This window comes from Periplaneta americana, chromosome 1 (assembly GCF_040183065.1).
Source record: "Periplaneta americana isolate PAMFEO1 chromosome 1, P.americana_PAMFEO1_priV1, whole genome shotgun sequence".
Lineage (NCBI taxonomy): Eukaryota > Metazoa > Arthropoda > Insecta > Blattodea > Blattidae > Periplaneta > Periplaneta americana.
In genome coordinates, this window is record NC_091117.1 from 33,729,266 (window position 1) to 33,754,266 (window position 25,001).

A 25,001-nucleotide genomic window follows, 5' to 3' on the forward strand; every position below is an offset into this window, starting at 1 on the left:
GGTGCATAATAGCTTATTATCTTTGTTGTAAGTAATTCGATGTAAGTCAAGATATGAAAATTGTACACTTATTAAAGCAACTGGCAGAATGTTTCTGGTTAATCATTAATGAACATAAAACGCACGATAAATTTCGTCTAACAAGTAACTTAGGCTGCGCACCATTTTATTAGATCCACTTTAATTTGTTTTATGTGTCACTCGTCTTAAGAGATGTCACCGACCCAATTGTAGCTCCGTAGGTTGATGGCTTTTTTACGAAAGGGGTCGCAAGTTCGATAAAAGGAAGATATTGTTCTATTTTCGATAGACTAAAACATTGTAGGCCAAATTATTATTAGTTTATTTAAGGTTTTCTTGCTACTACAGTAACACCGTTGTTCTTTTCTTATAGTTCACATGTGATTGCCCTTAGAAGATCTCGAGAAATGCACTAAAATAATAATAATAATAATAATAATAATAATAAAAATAATAATTAGGCCCACACACAAAGTCAAAATTATATGAAGAGTAAGATGGAAAAAAAGTAACAGGGAATTTAAAGAAATCCGTATGATTTCGTGTAACGTCTATAGAAGATTTGGGATAGTAAAGTAAATCCATGGCGCTACAGCCCTGAAGGGTCAAGTCCGACCAGCCGGCTGCTGGCCTCACGTTCACATGCCGAAGCAGAGGTGGACGATCATCCAACCAGAATGGAGGTCTCGTGTGGTTAGCACGATGATCCCCTCAGCCGTTATAGCTGGTTTGCTGAACAGGATTTTCGCCACCTTTCGTAGCTCCCCAAGTGCATCACGATGCTGGGTGGGCACTGGTCCCATACACTGGCCGAAATTTCACCAGAAAATTTCTTCCCCCATGAGGACTCGAACCAGCGCGCATTCCGTAACGCGAGTCCTAGGCAGGATGCGATTTGGGATAGTACAATTACAGTAAATAAATATAATACGCTGTAAGATTTAAGTTGTCTAATGAACAGAATGAAAAAAGCTTTTAATAACAATCAATCCTGCAGTAGTAGTGGTGGTGGTGGTGGTGGTGGTGGTGGTGGTGGTGGTGGTGGTGGTGGTGGTGGTGGTGATGGTGATGGTGATGGTGATGGTGATAGTGATAGTGATAGTAGTAGTAGTAGTAGTAGTAGTAGTAGGTATGGTCCGTCCCAGGCATCTGTGGAGTAGAAACACGAAATAAGACCTCTGCGCAAGGAGTAAATTATGTGGGAGGGCTAGGACCAATTACCGCTCTGGGGGGAGGCATCGGTTGAACGAAGCTAACAATCGCTTGCAGGGAGGGGATCATTTCTATCTGAACTCCTTACCCCTTAGCGGACTCGAGCTGATGCTGCCCGCAATACACTCCGGAACAGAAGACTCCGCCCTCAAATGCACCAAGTCACTCTACAGATTCCTGGGACGGACCATAGCAGTAGTAGTAGTAGTAGTAGTAGTAGTAGTAGTAGTAGTAGTAGTAATATAAATAATGTATGTATTAAAACAAAGTCTCGCGCCGTGGCGTGGTGGTCTAATTAGACCCTATTATTCATTATGGCTTTATAATATTCAAATAAATGTTACTTGCATGGGTATAAATGTACGTAAATCAATCTAATAGGTAAGGCTGGTTCACAATAAACCGGGAACGAGAATCAGAATGAAAACGAGAAGCAGAGGACGTGAATATGAAATTTTTTTATTCACAATAAACGAAGAGCGTAGACGCCTATGCATATCGATATTGTATGTCAATAACGATATGTAAAGTCGATATTACGCATTCTGATGTTATTTGTGTATAATTGACTAATGGCGTTCTCTCATGAGTACAAGGCAGCCAACATAAACACAGGTTAACCAACTTCGAAATTTCAACTGAAACATTTCATTAGGTACGGTACTATAAATATGCCCATGCATCTTTATTATCACAACCTATTTTAAGTCTACCATAACGTAAAATAATTAGAGAAGAAACATTTGTAATAGAACAAAAATGAACACAACAGTAGTTATTGAATTGAAGCATGAATATGTAGTGTGTAATACAACCAATAGGCCTACAGTAATAAAATATGATTCGCTTCCGATCGGTGTTCAAAGATGCAGCTATTGAAAGCCACGTATTCTCCTTCATTTTCTCATCTTTATACGAGGCGCACCGCTTATCGTAAACGTGAGGATTTTCCTCTACACTCAATATTAGAATCTCATCAAATAAAACTTGCTCCATGATGCACAGCACAGAACAAAATAATGCATAGGTTATGTCACGGTCTTCTTGGTACAAAATATACAAAGACAAAATAGCTTTTAGATGACAATAGAAAGAATCTAGTGGGCTGTAATCGGAAACGTGAACGCCAAAGTTGAAACTTGGCCAACTCTCCGTTCCCGATCCCGAGCTCCGGCAAGCTTTTCGTTAATTGTGAATGCTCACATTAAAATGTACGCATTTTAATAATTTTACCGTTTTCGTTTTCTTTCCAATTCAATTCAATTCAATTTATTTGGCCATTAGACATAGAGTTTTAGGCTTCGTCAGAATACATTGAAAAAAATACATATAAATACATTTACAAAAACACTAATAACAGAAACAGTAAAATTTAGGTAATACAATGAAAACATGAAATAATTTTAAACTTTTAAATTGTAGAAAACTAACTAAATTGCAATTAAAACTTATTTTTTAAAATACAATGTCATACAAATTTGTGTTGAAAAACTCAGCAAGAGAATAAAAGGGATTATTTAATAACCAATTGTAAAATCTAGTTTTGAAACTATTGATTGGTAATTTATAATATTGACTTGGGAGCTTATTATATAATTTCATCCCCATAATTAAAAAGTTTGTATTGCTCTTGTGTAATCTACAATACGGAATATTAATTTGTTCAGTATTTCTAATTTCATGATCATGTATATTGGCCACTAATGAGTAATTGTCGATATTTTGTCTAGTGTAAAGTACTAGATCATATATATACAGATTTATGATTGTTAAAATCCGTGATTGTCTGAAAAGTGGCCGACAATGTTCCAGATAATTTGATTTACATAAAATTCTAATGGCCTTATTTTGTAAAATCAAGACGCTTCCAATTTTGGTTCCATTTCCCCAGAAAATTAGGGCATATCGAATTATCGACTGAAAGAAAGAAAAGTAGGCACATCTTAAATAATTTTGAGAAATGTAAGTAGATAATTTCTTTAGCAAATATAAAACTCTTGATAGCTTTGTGCATATGTACTCGATGTGCTTATCCCATGTTAAACTGGAGTCTATAAAAAGTCCCAGCAATTTTGTGTAGTTGAGTTTGTTGTCCTTATTTATTAGATAGTTTAGGCTGAAAGTTAAGTTGATGGTTTTTTCTTGATTAAGCAAGAAGCCATTAGATTCAAACCATAAAGCCATCTGTGATAGAGTGTAGTTGTTGAGAGCATGTAATTGATTTAGAGCAGAGGAAGAACATAGGAAAGTAGTGTCATCTGCATACATACATCTCGTTTCCGGTTTATTGTGAACCAGCCTCTACAGATGACCCGGTCACCATTCTCCAACAAACTAAATACACAATTGTTTTAATGTTAACATGTCGCTTTTCCGCAAGACATGGATATCCTGAAGTGTTTAATATTTGAATTATTTGTTGAAATTTAAATATAAAAGTGGATTTAATTTTAATTTCTTTAATAATATTAACAGAAAACTTAGGCTATAGGCCTACTAATGATCAGCAGCCTTGGTTTATGTGTGCAAAAAAAGCAGACTGACTTGTACGCTCGAGACATGGCTGGTGTATTGAATGAGGAAAAGCGAGCTATAGAAATCGTTTGAGTTGCCGTTTTAGATAACAAAAGCTATATTTTATTATGATGAATAGCTTTTGTTCTGTAAGCACTTACAATCGCTCACGTCATTTTGAGGTTCTCTATAGTTCTCTAGGCCTATGCAGTAGTGGGTAGGTAATAATAGACTACTTTTAATTACATAACTTACATTTCTAAATAATCTCCACGGTGACTAACACTTTGGGCTTAGCCTGTAAGTCAAGACGTCTTAGTTCAAGTCCCGCCAATTCACCGTGAATTATAACTTGTGTTGGGCAAGCCTGTGGACTAGGCAACACAGAGGTTTTCTTCGGATACTTCGATTGCCTGTAGCCCTCTACTAGGGACAGGGCTCTTTAACGTGCCTTTAGGGAGACAATGGGCGAAATTTCTATTTTAGTTTTTTTTTTAAAGCTAGAGACCTGATTTTTTTGTACACACACTTCAATTTATATCAGTAATGACGTATTTAAGTTCAATGTTTTTAAGATCAATAGTTCAAGAGTCGAAATTTTTCAAAAGAAAATACAGTAATAGGCTAATAATAATAATAACTTATTACTACTACTACTACTACTACTAATAATAATAATAATATTAATAATCATCATCGGCCTGGTTGGCTCAATTGGTATAGCGCTGGCCTTCTATGCCGAGGTTGCGGGTTCGATTCCGGGCGAGGTCGATGGTATTTAAGTGTGCTTAAATGCGACAGACTCATGTCTGTAGATTTACTGGCATGTAAAAGAACTCCTGCGGGATAAAAATTCCGGCATACCGGCGACGCTGATATAACCTCGGCAGTTGCGAGCGTCGTTAAATAAAACACAACATTTAACATTCATCATCGTGTAGCTCCACGGAGTTAGGCCACAGACTGGCCCATTCCGGTCTCATATCAGAGGTCGAGAAGTCTTTTCAGTAATTTTCCTGGATTTCGTGTACCAACCGGGGTATACATAATTTGTTAGTAATCTAGGATATCTGTTGCGAGGAATTCTATTAACATGTTGTATTCACTTTCACTCATAATTCAACATTTATTCAAAGGCTGATGTCATTCTCAATTCTTCCAAAATTTGTGTATTTGATTTGTAGTCGTTTCATTTGTAAGCTACTGTTATTCTTAAATATTTCATTTCCGCCGCAGTTATTCTTGCCTTGATTGTCCAGTTTTCCTAACCGTATAGTAGAGTTGGAAGAGGCAATAGGCCTACTGTTACTTACTTACTTACAAATGGCTTTTAAGGAACCCGAAGGTTCATTGCCGCCCTCACATAAGCCCGCCATCGGTCCCTATCCTGTGCAAGATTAATCCAGTCCCTTTCATCATATCCCACTCCCTCAAATCCATTTCAATATTATCTTTCCATCTACGTCTCGGCCTCCCTTAAGGTCTTTTCCCCTCCGGACTCCCGACTAACAATCTATATGCATTCCTGGATTCGCCCATACGTGCTACATGCCCTGCCCATCTCAAACGTCTGGATTTAATGTTCCTAATTATGTCAGGTGAAGAATACAATGCGTGCAGTTCTGCGTTGTGTAACTTTCTCCATTCTCCTGTAACTTCATCCCGCTTAGCCCCAAATATTTTCCTAAGCGCCTTATTCTCAAACATCCTTAGCCTATGTTCCTCTCTCAGAGTGAGAGTCCAAGTTTCACAACCATACAGAACAACCGGTAATATAACTGTTTTATAAATTCTAACTTTCAGATTTTTTGACAGCAGACTAGATGATAAAAGCTTCTCAACCGAATAATAACACGCATTTCCCATATTTATTCTGTGTTTAATTTCCTCCCGAGTGTCATTTATATTTGTTACTGTTGCTCCAAGATATTTGAATTTTTCCACCCCTTCGAAGGATAAATCTCCAATTTTTATATTTCCATTTCGTACAATATTCTGGTCACGAGACATAATCATATACAGGCCTACTGTACGTTTAATAATAATAATAATAATAATAATAATAATAACAACAATAACAATAATAATAATGATAATATGTAAACAACAATAATTGTATATCAATATATATTATTTTATTGTACTTTGTTGACTTTTTTAATATAATTTTGTTCGGAAATTAATAATTTAAAAGGCACGGCATAATTTTATAATTTATTTTACATACTCGTATTTTAGGAGATTTACGTTAATACGGAATGGTTCCACAAAATCATTTCATTTTGTCTATTAATGCAGCTATACTAGCCTATAGCCATTAAACTTCAAAATGAAATAGAACCGATCGCCAGAATATTCTACAGTACCGTCAACGCGGGCTACTTTGACCCTTAAGGTGTTACTTGAACCCAGAAGAAAAAAATGTTTTCGTCGATGTAAAATAATAGTTTAGTGTCGAAAGTTGTGGTTTTTTTTTTCTCTGCAAACTTCAATCTATACAAATATTTTCACTTAAGTTACTCCAATGGTACGTAAACATTTTTTTCTTCTGGGTTCAAGTAGCACCTTAAGGGTCAAAGTAGCTCGCGTTGACGGTAATTTTAATAAACACAGCGACCGCAGAGGAGGATTTCTCGCAATAGAACAGTTTTCCAGGCATTCGCACTCTTAGCAATATATCACTATGACGTTATCACTAACTGTTCTTCACTGAATGGCATTTGCGGTTGAAAAGGGACGTTAAATGAAGAATTGTCAATATATAAAATATGTACCAATTCAGAAGGAACAGACGATGCAATCGTTCAAGTAAACAAATAAGTCTGAAAGTTGTCATCAATCATGAAATAAAATCGTAGTATCGATTCAACTGTACTCTAAGTACTTGTTTACAAAACTTTCTATTTTCAAAGCACAGCCTACACTTGTCGTCATCAAATCTAATATAGGCCACTATTCGTATTTGATCTGCACTATCTTTTATGTAAAAATCATACAGCATTTCCTCCACAAATATAAATCTGTTTTCATTTAATTTAGGATGCTCCTTGTTAATATTATTATAATATTGTTACTTTATTATTATTATTATTATTATTATTATTATTATTATTATTATTAATTGTCATTATTGAGTGTAAGTTATTTAGTTACCACTGCCACAGTGCCATTTGCAGTGTGAATAAATACATACATACTATACGCCTCTAATTTTACTAATGACATGTGTCCAATAGTAAGCGTACCTTAACAGTTAACCTAAAATAGTAATATACGTTACAAGAGCGGTATGTTGATGTTTTCATGTTCGAGGTAAAGATTGAAAAAGCGAAATGTAGTTGAGCTTTTTTTAATTTCAGAGAACATGAAAACAAACATACCGCTCGTGTATCGTACATTATTTTGTTCGAAGATCGTTTATTACATACCTGAAAGACGAATTTCTAATTAGTTGCAATGAAATCTCCATGTCGGTTTCTGTTTAATGACGGCAACTTCGGAAAACCAAAATATCTTTCTTCAACATTGTTGTTATAAAATGTTTTCTGTGTTTACTATACTCCAGCAGGCCGTGATATACGTCTGTCTTTTTTTTCCCCCCAGTCTATAAATGCGAACTTAAAACAAACGGTAAGGTTATGTAATGATTTATTTTTCATTTTAATATTTTAACAATATTATTTATATAACATATTGCAGTAATAACATCGGCATCTGAAATCTTGTTGATTTTTTCACGGCTTCCTTAATGATACTTGTATCAGGAATGCAATAAGTTTCGTGGAGTAGTAGACTTTACTTAATTTTTGCAAATATTTAAAAACAATAATTAACATTGCAATTTAGGTGAAATTGCAGCGGTAAGTTTCCAATGTATAATTATGACTATGTTAAACGTCTCTAAAAATAATATGTTAAAAGCCTAAAGCAGTAAAATGAATGTCGCGCTTAAGCGGTAAGAAGAGGGAAATTGTTATGTGTGTTACGTTGGGAATACTGAATGTGGTATTTCACACTTACCGCGTATTGGTTCTGTGCGGAAAACAAGCAAATACGCATGATCTCGCACAAACATATAAGGACACTTTATAAGTAAGGTGTAGTTGTATTTTGTAAATAAAATGTGACAGGGTATTCATGACATCCCTTGGATTCCACGAATCGTTTTTATTTCTACTACGTAATTTTTATGGTAATTAAGGATGGATTTAAGGATTAAATAAATGTTCCCACAGGCAGGATGAGTACACTCTATCCAATAATTACATGATGAAAAGCGTGCCAGACCTCGTAATGAAGCAAAGGAAGAATGCAAAATGGGAGGGAAAATAATTAAAATGTATACAATCGCGCGTCATTGCTAGAGAATGTAAAACTGTGAACAAGAATGTAAGTGAACTCCAAGTTTGTTAGCCATATATCTCACTTCGTTTCTCACAGTTCCTTTGAAGAAACTTACAATATTTAAAAAGAGAAAAATCGAAAATGTAAATAACCTACAAGTTACCACAGGAGGGACAGGACGTGTGGTAAAGCTCAATGAATGAATGAAAGAGAGGGAAATGGGAGGAGAAACTTTAAAGGTACGTGAAAACACTTCCTTGCAAGGGAGTTGGGGCTGTGAAAAACTGAATATGTGAGCTCCAAGCCTGTTGAACACTTGTCTCACTCCGGGTTTCGCTGCTTCAGAGCTCTGGAAAATTTCGATGAGGAAAAGCCGAAAATGGACGTAACATTTTAGGTACAACATACGGGGGAGAAGTACAGCGAGCTCTTTTTGGGGGAGTTAGATGTGATTAATTTTTGAACCGTTACCAGGGTCTGCGGAAGTGAATACCATTGCGAAGTGGATATAGGTTCTTGGTCCATTTATTTTAGGACTCATCCCGACATTTGTCTTAGCTCCTTAGGAAATCCACGGTAAAACCTTAGGCAAGATGAGTTGTCTCAATTTCAGAGACTAGGTAAAATGACTCTATGATTCGATGGATGTAGACTAGCCAATTGGCTCTATTACAACTCCATCGATTAGAAAATGGGGATTATTGGGGACGATATTTTAGCTAAAGTTATTTAATCATCGAAACGGTAATAGTCAATTGGCTCAAGGTAGGCCTATACATTAAATAGAAAATGGACCTATACGGATAGCGTGAAAAACCACGAGTCACGAATTCATCTTACACTTCTGTTTCAATTACCACGAGCAACATGAGAGTAAATTTTTCATGTCAAAACGATACAATTTTTCTCTCTTATAACTCGATTAAGTACAGACGTTTCACATCAAAATAGTCTGCAAATATCTTACAACCAGCATAGTTTGGAGCTTGTTTTTTCAAGAAAAGACAGAAATAATAGCCTATTTTACTAAAAACAAAAAAGTATTGAACCACTTGAAACAATATCTCGCTACAGCAATCTATTGTTAGCAGGTATGCCCTACGGTTTCTTTTCTCTAGAAGTTACCCAGTTTACAAGTTAATTAAAGAACTTGAAATGAGTACTAAAAGATAAGATAACGAGAGTTATGCTTTCCAAAGACGCCATGTTGTTATATTTCATTTGCTGTCATAGTTACTTTATAAATGAAAAGCACTGAAGTATGTATTAGGCCTATGTCACATTACAGTCGGTTAGGGAGGCATTTCCCAAACCGTGAACTTTTATCATCTTTTTTTCTCTCAATTCTCTCTTTTCTGTATTTCTTCGGATTCTTTTCCATTTCCTTTCGTCTTTTACTTTCTTCTCCTTCACCTAGTACTTCTCCAATGCTTAATATTTCTCCACTTTTTTCAACTTTTCCCTTAGAACTTTTCCAAAATCTTCCCCTAGGCCTTTTCTAACTACTTTCCCAAGTTCTTTCAAACTTCTTCCTCTAGCTTTTAGTAATTTCCATTAGTACTTGCCAATTCTTCTGCAAGCCTTTTCTAGCTCCTTTTCCTAGCCCTTTTCCAACTTCTTCTTCCAAAACTTTCCAACTTCTTCCCCTCGCCCTTTTCCAACTTCTTTTCCTAGCCCTTCCCCAACTTCTTCTCCTAGGTCTTTTCCAAATTCTTCCTCTAGCCCTTTTCTAACTACTTTCCCAAGCCTTTTCAAACTTCTTACTCTAGTCCTTTCCAACTTCTACTAGCACTTGCCAGTTCTCCTAGCCTTTTCCAGATTCTTCTCCTAGTCCTTTTCTAACTTTTTCTTCCAACACTTTTTCAACTTCTTCTCCCAGCCCTTTTCCAACTTCTTCCCTCAGCCCTTTCCCAACTTCTGCCCCTAACCATTCCCCAACTTCTTCTCCTAGCTGTTTTCCAAATTCTTCCTCTAGCCCTTTTCTAACTACTTTCCCAAGCCTTTTCAAACTTCTTCCTCTAGTGCTTTCCAAATTCTACTAGCACTTGTCAGTTCTCCTAGCCTTTTCCAACTTCTTCTCCTAGCCCTTTTCGAACTTCTTCTTCCAACACTTTTCAATTTCTCTTCCCAGCCCTTTTCCAGCTTCTTCTCTCAGCCCTTTCCCAACTTCTTTCCCTACTCATTCCCCAACTTCTTCTTCTAGCTCTTTTCCAAATTCTTCATCTAGCCCTTTTCTAACTACTTTTCCAAGCCTTTTCAAACTTCTTCCTCTAGTCCTTTCCAACTACTACTAGCACTTGCCAGTTCTCCTAGCCTTTTCCAGATTCTTCTCCTAGCCCTTTTCCAACTTCTTCTTCCAACACTTTTTCAACTTCTTCTCCCAGCCCTTTCCCAACTTCTTCCCTCAGCCCATTCCCAACTTCTTCCCCTAAACATTCCCCAACTTTTTCTCCTAGCTGTTTTCCAAATTCTTCCTCTAGCCCTTTTCTAACTAATTTCCCAAGCCTTTTCAAACTTCTTCCTCTAGTCCTTTCCAACTTCTACTAATACTTGCCGTTCTCCTAGCCTTTTCCAGCTTCTTCACCCAGCCCTTTTTCAACTTTTTCTTCCAACACTTTTTCAACTTCTTCTTCCAGCCCTTTTCCAACTTCTTCCCCTATCCATTCCCCAACGTCTCCTAGCTATTTTTCAAATTCTTCCTCTATCCCTTTTCTAACTACTTTCCCAAGCCTTTTCAAACGTCTTCCTCTAGTCCTTTCCAACTTCTACTAGCACTTGCCAGTTCTCCTAGCCTTTTCCACCTTCTTCTCCTAGCCTTTCCCAACTTTTCTTAGGTCTTCCCTAACTTCTTGTCTTAGCTCTTTCCTAATTTCTTCACCAGATTCGTTTCTAACTTCTTCTCCTAGCCCCTCTTCAACTTCTTCTCCTAGTCTTCCAACTTCTTCTCACAGCCCTACTCCAACATATTCTTTTAGCCCTTCCCCAAATTTTTTCTTATAGTCCTCGCATTTCTTCTAATAGTTCTATTTCACTTTGTTGTCCTTCCATTTCTTCTCTTTCTTTTGGTTTCTTCCTCTAATGTCAGCACAATCTTTCTCGTCCTCTATAGGCCACTTCTTTTTTTTCCTTCCCCTTCTTCCAGTTCTTTACATTTAGTGTTGTTCACCATCAATTACATCATGTTCTTTCTCCTCTACTTATGTTCTGGTTCGATTCCTCAGATGACTCGCGGTCTTCCCTTGTCTTACGTCTATGATCAACATCTATTATGAATACTGTTCCATTCATTCTCAGATTTGTAGCTGAACTAGCTTCTACTAGTACTTCCTGCAAGTCGTGTAAGGTCCCTACTATTTAGTATTACTACAATACAAGCGTTCAGCACTGTCGCCGTTGTTTCTCAAACCTCTGACATATTTTATCTCGTAATATATAGGAGTCGTAATTTCGTAAACAAATCACTTGTGTCACTATTCAAATCCTGAAGTGTCGCAAAATAGAGGGCTCTTATTACTGGCATGTGACATCCTTTATCTCACGATATATTGGTGTCATATTTTGTTTTGTTAAGAAATCGCTTCTATTGTTATAATATCCGCACAACTACAGTGCCGCACTCCACAACCATTCCTCAAAAATAAAAAGCGTCTGACCACTACTGATATTGCAAATACATTTTCGGGTATTCCATCTTGTCCAGGAACCTGAGTTTCCAAAGTTTCGGAACTATATACAACTACAGCAGATAGGTATGAACAGAGACAAGGGTATTTTTTTTTTGTAGGTTATTTTACGACGCTGTTGAGCTCAGGTTATTTAGTGTCTGAATGAGATGAAGGTGGTAATGCCGGTGAAATGAGTCCGGGGTCCAACACCGAAAGTTACCCAGCATTTGCTCATATTGGGTTGAGGGAAAACCTGACAAGGGTCTTCATATGTATTTTCCAAGGAAGGCGATGGTTGAAGTTCCAGTTACCAGCGTGGTGTAAGGTCTCCCCGGAAAAAAAATGTACAGTAATTTGACCTTGTGAAAGAAATTTTAGAACATCTGAACACTTTTATCCGCCAATTACACTGGTATGCATTTATTTCCCCCCAGCCAGCTTTAGGAACAAAACGGACAGTTTTTAGATAATCGAAGTGCCCTGAATCCGAATCTGTATTTAGATTTTTTGTATCACGTCAGGTTTTCCTGAAATTTTTAAAAATAGAAACGACAAGACACCAAAATTGGCGAAGTTTATAATTTTTTAAAAATATTTTAACGTTATAATCTAACTTAGGCTACATGACTGTATCTAGTTAACTGAAGTGGTCTGAATCCGAATCAGTAATCAGATTTTCTGTACCACGTCAGGTTTCCTGAAATTTTTTTGAAAAGAAAAGAAAAAGTCCAAATTGGCGCACTTAATTTATATATTTAAGTATTTTAATGCGATGACTTAACTTAGGCCTACATGACTGTTTTAGTTAATTGAAGTGTCCTGAATCCGATTCTATATTCAGATTTACTGTATCATTTCCGGTCTTCCGTATTTTTTAACAAAAAAAAAAGAGAAACTTTAAAATTTCAAATAAACTAATAATTAATTAATAAAATCTGCAGCCAAAGGAGTTTAAATACCGACTGAAAATGGCAGAATAAATTACTTGTAACTATTGACGAAACAAGAAGATATAACTACTGTATAAATGCATTATGTAGGTAAGCAATACACCTCTACACGCGGTCCCCGAATTTATTACCTGCTCTTGGGATTCTGTGCTTTGGCGCACGCTTCACAACTCTGTGACTTTAAGGACCTCTTAAGAAATTTTCTTTTCACGAAAGAAACACAAATTGAAGAGGCTTATATCTACCAGCTCTAAGGAAAAGCAATACAAATAAAAGCAGAAAATGAAGTATATTTTTTCATGTTTCCTAGCAATCTCTTGTACAAAAAAAGAGAGGAAACTGAGAGATACTTCGTTCATAAATGTTCATTGTATATTGTTCTATAATATTTTAATAATCCAATTACGTATAAATTATTACCTTTAACATAATAATAATTTAATTATATAATGATATGTAGTAAGTAATTTCAATAAACATAGCCTACATTTTCAAGAATTTCGAAAACACACTTCTAAAAAAAAAAAAAAAAAAAAAAAAAAAAATAGACGTGATGAAACAACTAAATGTGGGTTTTTGTAACTATCCATAGTGATGGATTGAAAATTATAAATAGTTTCTATGATGTAAAATGGTTACATACCAGCGTTATTTAAGAATTTCAATAGCAAGTTTTCATAATAATGTGGTTCAAAAATAATTAACAAAAATTAAATTGAGATAGTTAAACATAAAGAATTAAATATATTTTTGCGAATGCAACTGAAAATAATGGATTTGTAATAAAATTAAAATAATGAAAGTTGGTACATTTTGAAAATTAAATTTATCTTTCACACCTGAGCATTTTAAGTTCACATACTTAACTTACAACAACTATATTTTATTCTTATTATTTCTTATACAAAGTAACTTCTAAGAGAATGGCGATCGAATGTTGTTAATAGTAATTTACAGTTTGTGAGCATGTTGCTAGTGTAGCTGAGAATGGAACCACTTTCTATACACATCACATCAGCCATTTGCCAACACAGTTGTCAGAATTACTGTGGCAAATATAAAACACTCGCACTTAACGTTCCCCTTATTTCACACGCCAAAAACGGTGACGCGGACTGTAGGTCAGTCGGTATAGCGTTGGTGCGCAAAGCCAAAGGTCCCAGAATCGATACCCGTCTTCGGAACAATTTTTCTCTTGAATTTATTCCAGTCTGCCTCACAGGGAGCTTTACCTCAAAGCCAGATTTGCATTTATTTGTCGACATTTAATTTACCTGTGTGAGAAGTTTCATTCCAATCTGACAACTTTTGCAAGGAGCTTTCCTAAGTTAAGAAACTGCCTAAAAGTCGAGAAAACAGCATTAAAAAACATTTCCCTCAACTCATTCACGCATCGTATGTTTGGCCACATTTGATTAAAAGGCTCTCAAATAGGAAATGAAAACATATTATGAAACTAGAAGGTTCAAATATGAAAGAATATGAAAACAAAAAAGGAAATTTTCTTAATTTTTCCTCATTATTTTACCGTAGTTTTCCATTTTTTATGAGAGGACTCTATATCACTTTTTATAATCTGGCAACAATTAATTCGTCGCTAGTCTGTTCTCTACAATAAAAAAAATCAAGTTCTCACAGTAGTGTAGAGATACAAACGCAAAGTGAACAAATTTTAAATTCGGTGCTAGAATTCTGCGAAGTGCATGAAAATCTTAAATGTTCTGAAAATCCAGATGGAGTGAATCACTTTACACAATTTTTACGTTCGCAATTAGCCGGCAGATCTATTTAATTAAATAATTTATAGTCGCAAACTTAGGAAGGTTCATCGCACATTGCCCGTGTCCCTCGTCGGCTACCAGAATTATATATGGCCCGGACTTCTATAACTGTCAATCACTCTTTCGCACACAGTCTAGACTGCTTTACATCGCATGCCCCCCAGGTTTGGAACTATTTCTCTTATCTCTTCTCACCATCATGCAAAAAGACTATTGAAGTATACAAATCTGCATAAAATTGAAGGATATTTGGAAAAACAACCATAGTCCAAAAACATAAATTTTCAAGAGAAACAAAAAACTGTCTGACATGGCCGTAGGACATATTGGAAAACATACGGGACAATTATCAGTTTTCACTGAGTAAGTTTAGTATGCGCACCCGTCAAATATGCCAATATTTCAAACTAACTGACTAAGAGTAAGTAAACAAATAGTAAACAAAATTGTTAAGGAGCATATGGGCCTATGCATTAAGTTTAAGCTTCTTTATGTAAGTTGCCTTAAAATTGTTGTTACTAAGTTATTACAGAAATAGCTACAAAATACACTAGTTACTCACTGATAATATTCTTATAAATCAATTCGCCTTGGCCTTGTAATATTTCTCTGAAGAATTAATTTCACTTAACAATTGTTTATTTTGAAGAATCATGTATGAAAAGAAACACAATCCTCACTGAAGAATGATTTTACTAGCATTGATTTTACTGTTTTTACAGACAATTTATTTTTCTCATCAGTCCATAGAGTGTTCATGCGAGAAAATAATCTTTCGACACACGCATTTGTTCCAGGGATACACTTAATGAACTCCACTACCCTCTTCAAATTTCAGAGTTCTCCTTCAGTACTTTTAAAAAGATCCACCCAGACTTCATCTAAACGTTTGGTGTTGCCATCGCTCGCCTTGAGAAATTAATAACTCACAATAATTGAAGGATTCAGAACCATAGTGGGCCAAGCGCCATTTACTATAACCATAGAAAACAAGGACTAAAATGAAGTTATCACCATAATTCAATGAAAACATATAGCAAGTAATATAAAGTATACCTACATATTCAAACTAAATTATATGTCAATCTTCATTAAACTAAGGTATTTACTTAACTTTAACCCTTGCTTTCTCCGTTTTTAATAAATGGCGTTTGGCCCACAATGGAAACATATAGCAAGTAATATAAAGTATACACATTCAAACTAAATATGTCAATCTTCATTAAACTATGGTATTCACTTAACTTTAACCCTTGCTTTCTCCGTTTTTAATAAATGGCGCTTGGCCCACTATAGGTCTGAACCCTTCAATTGTTTCATAACAGTCCATCTACAATACGATCATGAAGTGCGATGTTTGTAATTTGTAATGTAAAATAGACACTATAACGTTTCCATTTTTCTCAGTTTAGAACTCTAAAAAACGGGGCGGAAAGCTGTTCCGAAGAATTTTCTCAGAACAATGAAACGCAATAGCGAAAAATGGGACGATCCCGTATTTTACGGGACATCTGGGAACCCTAGGCATGGATATTGTTGACACTTCAAGTGTGAAATTCATCAGACCATTTCTTAAGGTGTTGTAGAAACTTTGGAAAACAAGTACATTTATAAATTGCCTCATAGAAATACATGTGTAAATGTAGGTTACTGCGAACAATGAAAAAAAAACTCTGTTGTGGCTGAAGTGTGCCTCTCTTTAGGGGAGAATCGGGTAGTATCGGACATCGGGTAGTATCGGACAGTGCGTTTCTTTCATGTACCACCATATGGTAGTACCTGAATGACATGGTTACGTTTCTCTATGCGACATCACAGAAACGTAACCATGTCAATCAGGTACTATCATCGTGTGATAGATGAAAGAAACTCACTGTCCGATATTACCCGCTGTCCGATACTACCCGACTCTCCCCTAACTCTTCTCTTTCTTCATTATATCCCGTTTCTACTCCTTTCATTGAGCGTATTCCGAATCTCAGCGCTGAGCAATCTGATGGCATCACGGTGTTTCGAATTTCACCGATAGAGTCACTGATGCTCCACCGGTGTCGCACCGGTGCCATCAGCTTGCAGAGGTGGTCGCAGTCTCCATCAGCCGCCGTCAGTGAATCTGATTGGTTCTTGTATAGGGCGGGAATTAGCAGACGAATGACATCGTACACTGTTGTGTCATGGCGGTGTGTTCTGCTTTAGTTCTGCTGTATTGTTTGTAATGAGCATAACGTAAAAACAATATGGTAATGGCTTATGAGCGAACATGTCAACGGACCAGTTATTACTACTGGTTCAAGAAATAAATTGTTTATGCTCTCTTTTCTTTGAATGAGATGGCAATACGGAAATTTCTAAAAATTTTGCTAGCGTAGCACAGACAACAACTTATACAGTCGCCATGACAGCCATCGATCTTTCCAGCAGTTTTGTTCCTATTTCGCTGCAGCGTGACGTCATTGTTGTCCACCGGTCCGGTGAGATTCGGAATACGCTGACAACGACGCTGAGGTACAAACGGCAGTGACTTCATGGCTCCAGACGTTGGCGACAGACTTCTACGACACGGGCATACAAACGTTGGTGCACCGGTACGATAAATGCCTCAATAACGGTGGTGACTACGTTGAGAAGTAGCCAGTAAGTCTCCGTAAATAGTGTAAAAATATTTCTTACATATTGATGTTTATGTTTTCTTTATCGGCCATTGGAACTTCCTTCCTTGATGAACCTCTTATTTAATTTGTTTTGTAGAAAAGCGTTATGGTTATGATTACTATAATAACAATTTTATTGAATAATTTTGAATAATTTCGAGGGAAAAATTGTTCCGGGGCCGGGTACCGAACCCGGGACCTTTGGTTTAACGTACCAACGCTCTACCAACTGAGCTACCCGGGAACTCTACCCGACACCGATCCAATTTTTCCCTCTATCTCCACAGACCTCAAAGTGGGCTGACAACCGTCAAGCAACCAACTTCGAGTGCACACTAACTCCGTGTGACATAAATTGTGGTTTTTTGTTAACGAACAGTGACGTGTATTATGCAAATCAAGATTTCAGGTATAACTCCCTGTAAAGTTGATTTGAATAATTTCGAGGGAAAAATTGTTCCGGGGCCGGGTATCGAACCCGGGACCTTTGGTTTAACGTACCAACGCTCTACCAACTGAGCTACCCGGGAACTCTACCCGACACCGATCCAATTTTTCCCTCTATATCCACAGACCTCAAAGTGGGCTGACGACCGTCAAGCAACCAACTTCGAGTGCACACTAACTCCGTGTGACTTAAATTGTGGTTTTCTGTTAACGAACAGTGACGTGTATTATGCAAATCAAGATTTCAGGTATAACTCCCTGTAAAGTTGATTTGAATAATTTTATTGTTGATACATTTTGTTAGTCCTTGTGTTATGAAATCAGTTTTATTGAGGAAATCAACATAAAACAAGATATTCTTAACAGAAATGAGATAATTGAGATTCTAATGATGATAGGATTTGGTGACAGAAAACGTATACAACAAGAAGTATGCACGCATTTTAACGTAATTTATCAAAATAAGCCACTTATTTCTCAGTCAAATTTTTACTACTGTAAATGTTCAAAAAGTTGTGTTATTTGGAAGATGAAGACAATACACACACACACACACACAGATATATATACTAGTGGCTTGTGCAGCAAATGCTGCTGCAAACTAAGTTCGTTAGACGTTCTAATAAAATTTTTTCAGATTTATTTTCAATGAAGAATACTTGACATTTTGATAGTTATTTGCTTCCATAATAATGAAACATACTCCCTCTGAATGGATTTTTTTTAAGCCAAATACTTTTTCTTGAACCTATCCACCTTCAGTTTTTGAGTTTCAACGCGGGAACGCTAGTATCAATGTCAGGACGATAGCAATAGCTGTTTCAGTTCATTGTGGATTGTAGGCGAAAGTTTAAAAAAATGTCAGTTTTGCTAAGTTTTCGAACAATAGCATTTTGCTGCATGTAGAGCTTGAAATATAGAGCGTAAAATCATTTTATCCTACTAAGAGATCATGCTGAAATGATCTGGAGACTACAAAATTTTCTAGGCCTCTTATTTTATTAGTCAGTAATACCTTTTGGTCTTTCCTTAGAAACTGTATTTTTTGCGCTCTCTAGAGCCAATACTCAAGACAATGACACATATCAATATCTACACTACACAGCCATTAAATAAATTATATGAAAAAGACCCAACCCCACTTGATTAAGAACTATAAAAATATTTGATTTTTAATAACAATATTATTATCTTACGTAAGTTTTGTAGTTATATAATATATAGCCGCCACTCAGTAAATTATAGAAATGAAGATCTAAATTAAGATATTCTCTACATTTACTTACATAACCTCAAAACGTTTCACTTTCTTGTCATCAATATAGCATTAATATTATGTATAATTAATGCAAAATAGACGCATCATGACATTAACCATAATAATATGTAATTTCTAAAATGGTAATAATGTCATCAAACCACCTCAAGTTTCGTAGATTTGAACATCCAATACACAGCTGTACTCACAAAATTATAGACTGCAGAATGAGACCAGTAAATTATTTTTAATAACAAATTGAATTTGAGCACTAAATATGTCGGCAATCCTGCCTTCGTGTAATAGCCTATTGTTTATTGTAGTGTGTGTTTTGTTTTGTTCTGAAATTCAATCAAGTCGGCCGTGTTCAATAACATTAGTTCTCAAAACTGACAACAGATGGATTTTGGAAAATAGGAAAATCATGTAGGAAAATTGACATTTCACTGAAAACTACTATTTTTCCGAAAAACTTTGAATGCAAGGCATGAAAATGAGGGGTCACTCATTAAAATCCATTCAGCCGTTTTCCCGTAATTTCAATTACCAGTTAAAATTATATATATGGCGTTAATACTTACTGAAGTAAACACTTAAGAAATGACGCATTCCAAACTTGGACAAACCATACCTTGCGTGGTAAAGGGGTTATTGTTTATAGTGATCTCCCCAAGGCTAACTCATGGGTAAGCAATCGAAAGGGCCTATCTTCCTCAGAATGGACCAATGCTTTAAAAATGTCAAGCAATATTTCGGCGGTTCGCGCAATACCGGGCAGAACTCTAAGCACAACCCGCTGCCGTCATCCAGACTGTAGCGAGCTTGAAACACTTGGACACGTGCTTGGACAATGCCCCAAAGGCGAGCTGCTGATCAATGCTAGACATCATCGTGTACGACATACTTTGGCGATATCGTTAAAAACTTTAAATTGGGAAATTCATGAGGAAGTACATTGTGTATCATCAGATGGTTCTTTTAGAGGGGCAGACATTATTGCTATCAACGGACGCTTAAAACGGGCTCTTGTTCTTGACCCTACTATCCGTTTCGAAAGAAACCTAAATCAGGCCACCGAGGTTGATATTGAGAAGAAGTCCATATATAAACCTTGTCTGCCGTATCTTTCTCAAAAGTACAACGTCCCTCTTAAACAATGGTCCGTCATTGGTTTGCTGTTTGGCAGTAGAGGTTCAATCTCAAAATTCACGTGGAATTATCTTAAGGAACTTCACATTCCTTTTGATTCTGTAATGTCTATTCTTATAAATATTATCAAGGATTCTCTTCAAATATTACATCATCATCTCTATTTCAATTAATCAACTTATATTTGCCTTCAACAATTAACTTTCTTTTTTCTTTAATGTATCACATCACATTATTATACATGTTTATTGTATTCAGGACCCTTGTGGTCACTCAAAATTCTTTGAGCTGATGTCTATAATTTAGAAATTTATTTACAGAACTAACACAGTCATAATTCGTAATATTTAACAATGTTAATATGGAATAAAGATATTTTTAATTTCCTGACAAACTGTAAAAACTGACTTACAACGTTATTCTAGGCAGCCATTCAATTATTGTGAGTACTAATGAAACTACCTGCATACCCTACAAACTAATGACGTTCTGTCCAGAGCCTTGCTAATGTCTGATTTGCGTTCAAACAATAACACTTTAGAGATAAGCACAAGCTGGTATATTACGAAAAATGTTTCAACTCATTGTCTGTCTCTGATAGTGCAGGAGTTGCAGCACACAAGGTATTATTAATAACACAGAAATATGAATAGCCGTGTCATAAACTTCAAAGTAAGCTGGCCATTAAACGACTTCGAGTAGGATATTAAGCAAGATTATGACACGCCGAAGTGACGAAACGAATTTCTGGGAACCGAATTAGAGAGGCAAATGGAAGCAAGCAGCTGCGGATCGATGGCAGTCGAAAACAAGCAAATCACAAAGAGATATTTACCCATCACGCTAAGATCTTCCAATAAAGCCTACCAAAGAAGCAATTTCATTAACGTTCAAAAGGATTATTCCAATCTTAAGGATGTAAATTATTAATTTTGTTGTATGTAGAAAGCTCATAGCTGTGGCAACTCAACCAAATAAAAATATTTTGAAAAAAATTATTTGGGGGGCCTAAATTTGAAAAAAAAATACCCAATGCAGGATTGTACTAAAACCGATATATCTAAACCGTTTTTAAAGATAGATTCAAACAGTTTTTTTGAAATATATTTGCAAAAGCATGTTCTACAAACTTTCTGTAACAGAATTTTGATATTAGTCCCTACGTTTGTGAAATAAACAATTAAAATTTAATAACAATTTTCTGATTTCCTTTCTTGCAAACAAACGGACGTATTTTTAAAATGAAATCAATTAACAAAATTCTGTTACAGAGAAAAGTTTCCTAATAGTCTAAAGAATGTGTGTTCTAAATTTCATGCAAGTATCTTTAATAGTTGAGAAATTACATCCATTTTTGTCTGACAATGTAGCAAAAAAAAATTAAGTTACTGGAAACCGATAAAAGCGGGCTAATGATTTAAAAATCCATAGCGCAGGAAGTTTAAAGATGACGTCTCAACATCCGATAAGGACATAAATACCCACAAAATGTTATGCAATGCGTTCCACATATATCAAAGGGTATTTTAAAGAAAAAATTTTTTTTTTTTTGAAAATTTAATTTGCCGGAAACAACAATAAAAGTGGGCGAGTGATTTAAAAATCCATAACGCAGGAAGTTTAAAAATGGCGACTCAACATCCGATAAGGGCACAAATATCCACAAAATGTTATGCTATGCATTCCAAACATATCACGGAGTATTTTAAAGAATTTTTTTTTTAATTTACTAATTTTTCACCAAAAAAGACAATCCTCTCCCCATAAGAATCAATGCATGAATACACGTCTCTATTTACAATTTATCAATGCATGCATTTGTGAATGCATACAGGCCTACATTCATATACAGGGTGTTTCCGAGATGGTGTTATAAACTTTTAGGGATGACATGTATCAATTTGAGATAAGGAATCATGGTCCGGAAATGACCGAGTCGAAAGTTACAAGCAAAAATAGTTGTGTGGAAATGGAATTGTAATTTGGCACCACGTGCCCTCCTTCCCTTAACTTTTGGAACAGTAGTGGAAAAATGGTATGGGCCGGATGTCTCCTACGAGGGTACTTGGCCCGATACAATCTGTGAGCTTGTCTACTGTTCCCATTGGCTCATCCGTATTCGAAAATCAGGTCTGCTTATTCCGCTCTCGTGTACTTCTCCATTTCGCTAGGACTGATCGATTATTATTCTTATTATGTTTTATTTAACGACGTTCGCAACTGCAGATGTTATATTAGCGTCGCAGGATGTGACGGAGGAGTTCTTTTACATGCCAGTAAATCTACTGGCATGAGCCTGTCGCATTTAAGCACACTTAAATGCCATAGACCTGGTCCGGGATCGAACCCGCAACCTTGGGCATAGAAGGCCAGCGCATACCAACTCGCCAACCAGGTCGACGGACTGATCGACTGGACACTGCAACTTGTACTTTTTTCCTTAACTCACATTTGCTGAAATACAAATTCAGTTTGAATTTAAAATATGTATTAACTTTGTGAGTCACCTTAAGGGGTTAGGTACAGCTTACAGCAGTAAAATTTTGGAAATATTCAACATTTTTTCCTCCATTACCATACCTTGTACAATAATGAAAATTAGTATGTGTAAAACACTGTCCTTCTGCTATATGACAAAAATATTTTTACAATTAAAAAAACTATTCACATTTTTTTTTTTTTTTTTTTTCAAAATTCAGTTCACTGTGCAATGATGAAGCGTTTCCCACAGAACTCAAAAACTATCCAACATTCTGTGATGAATTTTTTTGTGTGTATTTATGCATGTCATATCTACAATATGATGTAAGATCACTTCTCTTCCTTTGATAGATTGTCTGATAAAAAATAAATTCTTTTAAAAAATGGTCAAACATCAGTATTTTTCTCTTATACAAAATCAAAAACAAATATTATTTATTGAGGAATGTAGTAGAAAGTGCATGATATTGTAAACATGAGTTTCAGCAATAAAATAAAAGGGAGAGAACATGAAAAAGTTAACAAGTTTATGAGTTATGAGGGAAACGCTTCATCACTGCACAGTGAAATACCACCATTATGATTTTAAAAAAAATTGTTTTTAAATCGAAAAATTTTATATATATATACCAGAAGGACAGTGTTTTACACATACAAATTTTCATTGTTGTACAAGATACAGTAATGGAAGAAAGAAAAATGTTGAATATTACCAAAAATTTTACTACTGTAAGCTGTACCTAACCCCTTAAATATGATGGATTCGAAATGAAGTGGTCGGAACAGAGTAAATATAAGGTTCGTTCCAACAGCAGTCAGGAACCGTCCGTAACCATCGTGAGCATGCGCAGTACAGAAAAATCGTTCCAACACAATCCCGTCCACACCTGTGGAGTAACGGTCAGCGCGTCTGGCTGCGAAACCAGGTGGCCCGGGTTCGAATCCCGGTCGGGGCAAGTTATCTGGTTGAGGTTTTTCCCGGGGTTTTCCCTCAACCCAATACGAGCAAATGCTGGGTAACTTTCGGTGCTGGACCCTGGACTCATTTCACCGCCATTATCACCTTCATATCATTCAGACGCTAAATAACCTAGATGTTGATACAGCGTCGTAAAATAACCCAATAAAATAAATAATAAATAAATAAAACACAATCCTGAACCGGAAACATGTACTGCAGTCGGGCGTTCCAACAAGCTTTTGGCACGGGTTCGGAACGGTCAGAAATAGTCCGCGGATTGAGGCATGTACGGAAGAGTACGCGAGACGCGCATGCGCATAAGCTCACCAACGTCTCCTGGATACTGAAGAAAGACGTGATCGACTGTTCATATCAATGAGGTTAAGATGAAAAGTGACAGTGCAGACGAGTAATAAAACTAGAGATTTAATTTAAATTTTCGCCAAAAAGAAATGGAATGGAAATTATTTGGGTATTGAAATAGTTAATTACAATTTCAACGTGCAGCTTTGATTAAGAGTATAACAAATAACGTACATACATTAATAATTACAAAAAAAGAACTATTTTTAGATGAGAGTTCCCCAGTAGGCCTACACGACATTGAATTAGCGGAATTCTTGCCTTCCATATTTTTGTCATCTTTTTATAGAAAATGGTCGAAATTCTATTTTCTGCAATTAGAATTAGCTGCAAAACGATAATAATAAGCATCCCGTTCTTAGCAAAGATGATCACAGTTACAGCATCTCTGGATTTAGTACATAACGATCCGCGAAAGCGTTCCAACAGCGTCCAGTCCAGTTTCAATCCCATAGCAGATGCTCAACTAGCGCATGCGCATAAGATGGTACAGGAACCGTACATGAACTGATCCATGAACCGCTTGTTGGAACGAACCTATAGTGTCATCTATCTGACCATTCCAGGAATCCAGAAGTAGTAGTGTGTCTTTCTCAACATCCGGGAGAAATACATCTCTTAACCATCTTCTCACGTAGTTGTTTGTCAGTTTGCAGGAACAACCTACATCGACCACGATGGCTTACCATTGTATACGCGTTGTTTTACTTTCGGGTCTTGAAAGCACAGTATGTACAGTCGTGTTCCTAGACTTGCAGCTGCATACATATGTATTCGGACGATGTACGAATGAGTGAAAGATGCCATCGATGGCACTACTTTATTAATGTGAATTAAGAGAAAACAAATTATTGACTAGAGCATTAATGCGAGAGCTTAATACAGTGTCGCGGAGCTACGAGGATCCGAGTGCGCGCAAAAAGTGATGTAAGTAGCAACGATTTTCAAGTCGGTATATAATTCGTAAACTTAGTAAAAGCGAAACCAACGACTATCGCTACGTTTTTTAAAGAACGTAAATTAGCTTAAATATGCATTTTCATTAAATTCAAGCTGAACGACCTGGGACGGTTTCCTTGTGAGCATATTGGGATTTAAATAAATGACTTTCCCAAGACACGCTATGAAATGTTTCATATAAAACAATTTTTATCTCGAAAAGGAAGCAAAAAGAGAAAACTAGCAAAATTGTAAGAAATTTTAT

The 25,001-nt window shown here is 36.1% G+C and overlaps 1 protein-coding gene and 1 non-coding gene across 3 annotated transcripts in view; one reads left to right on the top strand and one right to left on the bottom strand.

The window, feature by feature from the left end:
- The window catches only part of C15 (homeobox protein C15), a 322,205-nt gene that overhangs the window by 27,502 nt on the left and 269,702 nt on the right, over positions 1-25,001 (top strand). The gene's annotated exons all lie outside the window — the stretch shown is intronic.
- TRNAN-GUU (transfer RNA asparagine (anticodon GUU)) lies at positions 17,596-17,668 on the bottom strand. Its single transcript has one exon. It is a non-coding gene; the product is annotated as a tRNA-Asn (tRNA).